Source organism: Salarias fasciatus, unplaced genomic scaffold (assembly GCF_902148845.1).
Source record: "Salarias fasciatus unplaced genomic scaffold, fSalaFa1.1, whole genome shotgun sequence".
Lineage (NCBI taxonomy): Eukaryota > Metazoa > Chordata > Actinopteri > Blenniiformes > Blenniidae > Salarias > Salarias fasciatus.
The window spans coordinates 178,354-188,821 of record NW_021941243.1 but is presented as its reverse complement, the minus strand read 5'-3'; positions in this window follow the sequence as shown (position 1 = coordinate 188,821).

Here is a 10,468-nt window from a genome sequence, read left to right as displayed (position 1 = left end):
CTAGCTGCACACAACGGCAGACAATGTGAATGTTGTGGACCGGATTTTGGTGAAGCCATTTGATAGTCTTTCTTACGAAGAGAAAATTGGTGTTAAACTGCATAACAGATCAACTCCTAAGACTGAGCTGGTGCCGAAAGGTGGGGAAAAGTAACAGGTTCTTTCAGCTGTCCTGGTCTGACCAGGTGAGCTGCTGACTGGAAGTGCTGTCACCAATAAAATGTCCTGCTGGCCATGTCTCTGGATGAAACCATCTCAGGGAGGTGTTGTCTGGTCACAAGTGGGCTTTGAGGATCTGTCTAACTTGGGCATACAAAAGGCATAAAAGCTAAAAGAATTTACATACAAAAAACAGATTACACATATTGCAATGTATGCTGAAAATGAGCTTCCCCTCTTTGGAAGGCCAGCAGCCGCCACTGATCAAGTCCAATTTCTGCTTGTAGCGGACCTTTGCCTTCGTAGGCAGGTTGCTGTAGTACTCGTATGTCATTCCGCGACTGTTTTAAAGGAAAAAAAACGCACACAAAAAGCCAAAACCACTCGGAGTCCAATGTGTTTCTCTCTGACGACCGTCTTGTTTTCACCGACCCGATCCGCCATTTTGAATTGTGACGCGTTTGTGACGTGAGCCCGGAAAGGTCTATATGACAGGGAAAACAAAACAAAAAAAAAAATCCCCTTTGCAACATGTAAACACATCAAGAAAAAAAACAATGTGCACTGAGCTGTAGAAATGCACAATGAAGATAAATGTGCATGTTTCAGAATGAAAATTTGCCAGATATCACAGAAACAATCACTGAGTGCCATCTGCGTGTGTCTCGCTCGGCAGCAGGCACTGCTGCGTCTTTTAGAACCAAGATGGCGGCGGCGCTCGTACGGTTACGCTGAAAGATGTCTCCCAGCTGGATGATGCCTCAGTCATGTGTATCATATCGTAAAGCTCACCAGACACCAACCAACATCAATAAACTTTATTTAAACTCCCAAGATTAACGACAAGCCCACAAGATGGCGACAATAACATTCAGGCGCATGACGCGCTGTCACTACTGCAGAGGATTATGAAGTTAATTATGGTCAGAGGAGAGCCTGGATAGGTGGAGAATGACAACAAAGCGATAAGGAAACAAAGCATGTTGTGTTTGGTGTGAATAACTTTGAGATTTGGTGAAGAAGTGTGTGAGAAAAGTGCAATCTGAGGTGCTGGCTGTGAAATGTAAAGATCGGTTTTGGGTTTGTTTTGCCGCTGACGGGAGGCGGTCGGCTCAGAGAATATTCTGCCTGGTGTCATCTTAAAGAGCAGGTTTTCTAGTTTCATAGGAGGCCCAATATGTTGGGATGGAGCACACGGATCTCTGGTTCTGTTATGTTTTGTGTTGGGAGGTGCGCTGAGGGGGGCGGTACAGTGTCCGTCGGGCCGAACGCGTTAATGCCTCGTTTTTATCATCCTGGCATAAAATTATTTACTTTTGGGGTTTTCAATGGATGTGGGACTTTTGTGGTGGTTTGTAGTACATTTTCCTGCAGAGGCTTTGAAACCTTGGGTAAGATCAATAGCTGTTTCAGTAACGGGCTTGTCTCCAAATGAAACAGACGATATCTTGTAAATGACGTGATATGATAATCTCGGCTGTGCAATATCGTAAATCGCGATTATATCGTAAATTGGCACATCCCTAGTTGGATCTTATGGAGTAAACTGAGGATTGATGAGTAAACTGAGGAGATAGGAGTGTCAAGCTTGGGCTTCATTATTCTGGAACCTACAATATATGTGTTTAATGTAATTGGTTCTTACCTCTTAATTGTCCGTGAATCTGCAGGCATGCTGATACCAAATAAAGCTGTTTTCGAGTGGAATTGTTTCTTTGCATTTATCATTCAATTGGTAATCGACTAAAAGGAAAGGCATATATTTATTTGGCAGCTCAAATACAAGTCATGAGAAACATGTTATGACAAAACGTAAAAAGCAGCAGCATGAAGTCCTAAGTTTTCATTAAAAAGAATCCAGCTGTTCTTTAGTACTGCAAAGAAACATTTACAGTTCAGCCAAAAGGCACTAAGGTGTCACCGATGTTTGTCAGTGCACAGCACAGGTGCACAATTTAGTCTTCATCCTCTTCTGGCTGCAGCATGTCGGTCTGCTCCTCCACTGGTTCACAACAACTGGTCGCACAGTCACTTCATGACATGTTCTGTAAAGCCACCAAACTCTCAGCAGCTTCTGAATCTTTCCTCCTCTTGTTGTGGCTTCTAGCACGTTCATCACGGGCCTGGGCTCCAGGAGGTGGTGCTGGGAGCTTGTTGTGGCCCAGATCCACTAACGGCAACCAGTCAGTTGTGTCTGGGGATAACAGGTCTGATGGATGTCCTGGAGTGGAAAGAAAAAAAAAAATCTGTGTCACAAACAGGTCATTACATTAACTACAATTTACATAGACTCTATGGTATAGAATATGAGCAATAACCCTGGACATACTGTCATGCAATCATGGTCACTTTTTAACTCCCATAATAAATCAGTCACTTCATCATACACACATTCTGTTGCACTAAAACATATTGTACATATTATATATTATAGCTCCTGTTATATTTTAGATTTATGTTGTATTTAAAGTTCGGTCTTTCCTCCTTTTAGATCTATGTTATTATATTATCCTAGTAATATTCTTAATAAGATTTGGACTGTTATTTATTTTTATTCCTTATTTATACTTTCCCTCACTGTTTTGCCCCTGTGTGTTCTTTGAGCCTCTGTCATGGTAAATTTCTCCATGTTGAGATAAATAAAGGCTATCGTATTCTATACACATCCACACACTCTCACAGAATAACTCTAAACCTTGAAGATTAAGAAATGCTGAATTCTATCCTTACAATACCAAACAATTTATATGATACACTGGAAGTTGATTTGTTATTTTGGGGCACATTTACTTGAGGGTCCCCTGGTGTGGCTGCTCTCAAGTATCAGTCGCTCTGATTCGAAATTGTTCCTAAAAGCAGCAATAACCCGAAGTAATAGTCAATCCTAACTCCAGCACCAAAGCGTATGCTATAACTTTAGACAGTAGTCTAATATAAATTCGGTTGCGCCACAGTGCAGAGCACAGGGTTCCCACAACAGTCATTCTGACCAAATGCTGCATAAAATCATCAAGTAATTACGCTGATCTTACCGGATACAGGGTGGAGATCACAGACTCTCATGTTCTTTATGCTTGATTCCTGAACATCAGCTCTTGAAATTCTCGTTAGCCAGCCAGCCGTCTTCTTTGTGAGACTTGTCGAGTCTGCTCTCCTTGGTGCGTGAAAACAGCCGGTTTCCGAGGGAAAAAAAAAAATAACGACCCACATCGCGGTCTGCCCGCATCCCACAACAGCACAAAAGTTCACCATTGTCAGTCTGGACTGCTCTATTCATGCACGGACGATGATATGTACCGGATAATCTGTTCAGTCCGCTTGAAACTGCTGTGTGACCACACCGTGTGTGTCCTCCAACATGGCGATTGTTGTGGAAGGTCACGTGACCGTGACGTCTATTAGGAACACCCTATTCTCCACCTCTTAGCAGCCTTTTCTCACAGTCCATCTCATGAATTTTCTATTTCATCAGCCCTTCTGTAATTTCACAACATTCTTTGTGTTTCTTAGGTTATAGGTTAGGTTACAGCATATTTCCACTTGCGCAACATAGCTAAAATAAGAAACATTCTACCTAGAAGCGATCCTGCAGAAAAACTCATCCATGTATTTGTTTCCACTAGACTGGACTACTGCAACTCCCTTCTCGCAGCCTGCCCAAAAAGTGCATTAAAAACTTTCAGTTGGTTCAAAATGTGGCCGCCAGATTATTAACTGGAACTAGAAGATGTGAACACATTACTCCCGTTCTAAAATCTCTTCACTGGCTTCCCGTCGAGTTTAGAGTTAGATTTAAAATCCTTCTCCTCACTTACGAAATCCTAAATGGGATGGCTCCAACCTATCTCCAAGATGCTTTAACGCCTTATCAACCAATCAGAGCACTTCGCTCTCAAAATGCAGGGTTACTGGTGACTCCTAGAGTCTCTAAATGGACATTAGGTGGAAGAGCCTTTAGCTATCAGGCACCGTTTTTATGGAACCAGCTTCCAAGTGGTGTCAAAGAGGCAGACACAGTCTCCACATTTAAGGTTAGGCTCAAGACGTTTCTCTTCGATGCAGCCTATGATCAGGTCAGCTAGGGATACGAAACTTAACTAAACTAAACTAAACTACACTAAACTAAACTAAACTAAACTAAACTAAACTAAACTAAACTAAACTAAACTAAACTATACTAACTAAATACTAGTTTAAATACTAAACTATTCACAAAGCTGCCCTAGGAGCTAGAATGCTGTGGGAAGTACGGTGCACTGAGCCCTATCCTCTAATGTCTGAATGTTATTCCCTTTAGTCCGTTCATTGCTTTTCACCTGTTGTCCCCCCCTTCGAGGGGGAGTCTTCTCCAGTTTCAGTTGCTGACTCCATTATTACGAGGGCCTATGAACAAGCTCCGTCCGGACCGGGAGGACACTCCTGTCGGTCCTGCCCGTGGACTGGCTTCAGTTCTACTTCTGGGATCCGTGGTTCCTGTGCTGGACCGTCCAACGGACTGTACTCAACATAGTCCTAGGCTTTACTTCTTATTGTCTCATGCTAGCTGTTGCCAAAGCTGTCCGTCCCTGGGAGAGGGATCCCTCCATACTGTGGTTCTCCCCAAGATTTCTTCTTTTCCCACTGGGTTTTTGGAGTTTTTTCTTGCTGGATGTGAGGGTCTAAGGCGGTGGTTGCTTCGTTTTGTCTCGTTACTGTGATTTTGACATATTCATATTATGCTTATTCACTGTTTTTATTTTTACCAATCAATGTAACATCTTGAAGCCCTCTGAGGCAACTGTTGTGATACTGGGCTATACAAAAATAAATTGATTGATTGATTGATTGATTGATAGGTTCTCACTTTGAATCCAGTGGTCGTGAGACTCGTAGGCCTCGCTCCATGTAAGGAAACAAGATGTCTGATACAAAACTGCAGAGTGACTAATATGTGAATTGAACTACGTCATTGGTGTGTCCAGCCATTACTGCAACAGCTGTCTGCCAATGCAGGTCCAGATCCCAGCACAGCCACGGTTCCCGTGCTCGGCATGCGTCTCGCAGTGGCACTGGGTCCGGAGGAACGCGACAGTCAAGAGCAGGTGAATATTTTTCAGCAGTGATATGCACCGTTTTTCTTTGATGTATTCCAACAGATTTATTATTTATAATGAAGCCCAAGTCTGTTGACAAAAGTTCATTTGATAATATCTAAAACTCACTTTCTGTGTTGCAGATGTGGACAGTGAGAGGAGGACCTTCCCGTTGCCTTTGGACGGTACGTGTATAGTCTAATATCGATGAGAAGACACTGAGAAAAAGAGACACTTATAAACTACCACCTACTCCCTCTGCTGTTTAGTCTGCTTTGCTATTATCAGTGACTTATAAGGTGGGGCAAGAATAGCGATGCTTAACCTCTGTATATCTGGATCAATTTTTTTTCAGGAGTTTATGTTAAAATTTCCTCCAACTTTTACAGGCTTCCATACACTTAAGGAAGCTGAGTTGCTTCTAGTTAGTTGCTTCAGAAGGGTTAGGCTTTATTGTCTACCACATCAGAGAAGAGTTTAACTTAAACGGAAGAACAAAAATTTCAACTCTGTTTTAATGACAAAAATACTGACACTGATTAAAAAATGAGTTCTGAACCAGCAAGCTTTCTGCTAACCATTTAAATAGGAGGCAACCATTCTAGAAAAATCAAATGTACTCATTGTTACGACCCAGGGTCGTTGGGAGGTCACAGGGGAGTGGTTAGACGGTGGCAAAGGGCCAACACAGTCAACCGGCAGATGCTCAAAAGGCTCACTAATGGCTGGAATCGAACTGAGTGGCACAGGCTTGAGAATCTGGTTTGGTTTACTCGTCATCTGGCATGTATGGCAGGACTTACAGTATGCAGAGACATCCTATTTCAGTGTACCAGAAGAAAGTCCTTGGGTTGTGTTGAGACTGAGTTTGAAATGAAAAAAGGATGCTTGAAACCTCTAAGTCTCAGCACAGATTCTTTTATTTGATTGAGGATGATCAGACAGCGAAGAAGGTCTCATGCTAGCAATAAAATCAAAATACGAGGCTCTCGGTCCATCAGCCCTGCGAGAACAGATCTCAGTCTGAACCCCAGGCTGAATGGCCCCGGTTGTTGGTAGAGCGACACCTTTATCCTCGGTTTCCGCATAATTAAGGGTGGCACATGGGACTTCTCGTCTCCAGGAGTTAACAATCATGCTTAAGATTTGCGATCCTGCATACAGTCACAACAGTCTCTTCCTGCTAGCTTGGGGCCTTTTACAACAGTTCAGCTTATCTCAGCAGGCCACATACGACCGGTACAATAGACTGACACCTGGTTACCTCCTGTGGCTTCTGACCTGGCATCAGCTCTTTATCCTGGCTGGTTCACACCTAAAGTCCCTAGGGCTGTGGCATTTACATTATCACAAAGAGATCAAAGGTTTAGCTATGGTGACCCCTCACCTACACAGTTGCAAGGCACAAAAGGCAGTCACAAGGCAGAGTAAAGGCCTCAGTATACTTCCCCGTCGCCGCTACGTCGTTCCTACGACGTAGACGTCGTAGCCCTACGACGGGCTACGTCGGGCTACGTCGGGGCTTGACGTGCGCCTCCCGAAAATTGTGACTTCGCGTCGTTTCGACGCGTGGTGACGTGAACGTCGAGGGCTGTGATTGGTCCGCTTTCGCGTTGTTTATAGAATAAAGTAGAACTCACCCGAAATGCTTTTCTGATCCGAACAGTGCTTCGGGAGAAATTGAGATCCAAAATTGAGCGGCGCACATCCCTATACTGTTAGCAGTGTTAGCACTGTTAGCAGACGGGGCTATGTGTATAGCCGCTCCTCAAACGGCTTTAATCGTCCAAAAGCTCATTAGTTTCACCAATATTTCATCACAGTCCGCTCATGCCTCTCCTCCACGACAGCTCGGTGTCGCCAGATATGTCATATATGCAGATATATGTTCGGTAAATGCACGCGTGTCTAGATACGTACGTCTAGAAATCTATTTCTATAGATCTATGTCTAGGTAAAGCCGGAGCTACGGAAGCCGCACTGTTGTTGTGACTGCAAGCGGCTTGGCAGAGGAGGGCGTTCCCTTGACGCAGGAGCAAGATATGTTCAGTAGCGGCGTAGGGTTGTCGGCGTAGGAACGCCGTGGCGGCGACGGGGGAGTATACTGAGGCCTTAATAGAATCACAGTGTAACCATTTAAAATGAGATAAAAATATACAACAATTCCCTCTCTTGATCCCAGTTAAACTGGGATCACTACACTCGCACATTTTTACAGCGGAGTGGTATCTACCTCACCATCCTGCACTGGGCGGTACGGGGCGTTGTCAACTCGGAACGGAATGTGATAGGAGGCATCAGCAGTGTGGGCCAGAGCGGAAAAATGTGAATCAGTTTCCTCAACCACCATTTGGCAGGGAGGGGGTGCATACTTATCAGTCACAGGTGCTATCATTTTGGTAATCAAAGACCTAAGCAAAGGAATGCAACAACAACCACAGTTGATGAGAAGGGCTAGAAACACTGCAAAAATGTGAAGATTGTTAAAAAGAGCCCTTTGACCTTTCCGAACCATCGATCACAGAAGTCCATCAACCAGGAATTCTTCACACCTTTTGAAATCAGACGTATGGTAGAAGTTTGGCATAATTACTGGGTAAGCTGGCTGATTCACATTCGGGACCCCAATCAGAATCTGTGTATGGCACCACATAGGGGTGACAACTAAATAATACTCTATCATCACTTCAGAGACAGCGGAAGAAGCATAAGTCTATAAAAAAGTGACACGTCTATTTCCAGGCTGCATGATGCAGGCCACGGGGTGATCAGAAGCACAGCGAATGTTCAGTGCGATGAATTCGAGGTCTGGAGGACGCTTCGTCTTCTCTTGCTGTCGTGGTCTCTTTGTCCTGGGCTGACGACGCCAGTCCAGAACCTTGCATCGTGGGCTTGCCGTGAGCTTCTGGGACAAAACTTTTAACCCGTGACTCCTCCAATGTCCACATTAGGAGGGGAACGGATGCTGCTAGCCATAGAAGGCCACAGCAGAGGACACCTTCCGGGTTCCATCTACTGCGCCTACTTCTGCCGTCGGGGAGAATCGATCTTGCACCATGTTCTCCCGTTTCCGGTGACTTCAGATGGTTCCAGGGGCCTCGGTTCCTCCGGGTCCGGCGCTGGGCTGCCCTGGGACTGATGGGACCACGTCCATTTCATCTTCTCCAACCGGACGGCGTGGGATGTCCTCTCCGTCACCTTGAATGGGCCCGTCCATCTCAGCTCCACCCACTTCGTCCTCAGGACCTTGAGGTGATGATGATGGGGATCGCTGAATCGACGCCCATGTTTCCGGTTGGGTTAGTGAGCCTAGTTTGTCTTTCCGCTGGATCCAGAACCCTGCAGCCAGAGCATGGAGAGACTCGAGATAATTTTTTTGGAGGATACTCACCTGTTCGTCCAACGGAGACAGGCCTTTCCCAGGTCCTGGAAGAGGTCTGCCGTGTTTCAATTCGAATGGAGAGTAACCTGTAATAAACAAGACTAAACCACAAATTAGTAACAGAACCACTGCTATTGCATCAACCCAGTTCAATTTGGTGGACGCCATTACCTTAAAAAGTTTTTGTTTAATTGTCTGGTTCATACATTCCAATTGATGTCACAAACCCATTTCTCAGCCAACATGGAAGCTCCACATGCACTACGCCTGCAGCGTATGCTGAGTCAGTGTAGATGTTGACTCTTAACCATCCACCCTCTCTAGAACCCTTGTGAGAGTAATGAGTTCAGCCCGCTAGGCTGACTGTCTACCTCCGATGAGGTCTGCTTCCTGAACATAATAAGTTTGTTGGCTAACATCTGCCATGACTGCGTAAGCAGATCTGAGGACTCAGAGGGGTCTCTGAAACAACACCCGTCCACAAAAATGACGTAGTCTGGGTTCTACATGAGTGTCCATTATAATGTGGTCAGTTTTGAGTATAACTTTTGTCAGACCTGCTGCATATCTAGCACAGGGTGGTTGTTTAGCTTCCACTGGGTCAAGAGAAAAACTTACATAGGTCAAAAATTTACATAGGTCAAAAATTTGCCTGTCTCCTGTTCTCTCTCTTTTCTGAAAAAGAACGCCTGCAATGGAGCCGGATTTTTCGGAAACATCCATAAAGAATGGTCTAGAATAATCAGGTCGTGCCAATGAGGCAGCTTAGGCTAGAGCCTGTTTTAAAGCAGAAAAAGCTGAGTCGGCCAGAGGAACAAAATTTAGTTTTACATTCAAATTACGCAGCCCTTGTTCAGTGTTTAATCACATGATTAATAAGTCAGAGGTCATGTACCATCCGATATACACGTGTTGATTTACGGACTGGCAGAAATGGTGTGTTCCACACATTGTCAGATGCGGGTTCCAGGACTCCTGATTACAAGAGTCCTGTGATTGTCTCAACAATTCCTGAGCGTTCATGTTGTGGACGAGGATACTATGGAACATTAAGTCAATGTGAATTGTCAGCAGTTATAGGTACAAGTGTAAATTTATACAGCTCAACGTGAGTCAGGCCGTGTGACCACAAAGATTCAGGAATTGAAAACAGAAGCGCTGCAGCCCCATCAGAGTCAGACTTCTCACAACCGTGAGAACAAGTAAACCACTCTTCTTCAGTCACAGCAGACTCAAAGGCAGACTGTTAAATTTTAAAATTCCGTTGAAGGGAGTAGAGCAGGCCAGGGGTGCTCCATGGAGCCCAGTCAGTGGCCTCAACTTCTCATTCTGCCATGGGGCCTAAGTCCTTAGCTTGGTGCTTAGGACTGAGTGCAAATGTAATATGTAAATAAGCTGTGAATTACATCATGTACCAATGTTGTGTATCAGGTGTGAGTGTAACAGCCAAAGAGACACCCTGCACGCCAACCACCACGAAGTCAGACTGAATGACATGACAGGTCCCTGCCATGTCTTCTGGAAGGCGTCTTGGTAGACTTCATCACCTTCACTGTCATAAAATAGGGTATAATGCGGAGGATCAATCGGGGGGTGATTGGGGTTGCAGCGTTGAGATCCAGGGTCACCAGTCACGAAACACCTTAAGTACTGAGAGTTCATCAGGGTCTTCAACTTTGTCCAAAAGCAACCAATAGGTGTTAGCGCCTTGATGGAGGATGGCAGGTTGAGTTCATTTGGGATGTGACAGATTTCAGTCCCATGTCCTCGGGGGACAGACATGTGCAGCATCTGTTCCGAGGACAAACGTTAACTCCAGTCCGTCTGGAGAGCAGAGGATCGAGGCCTCAACTTT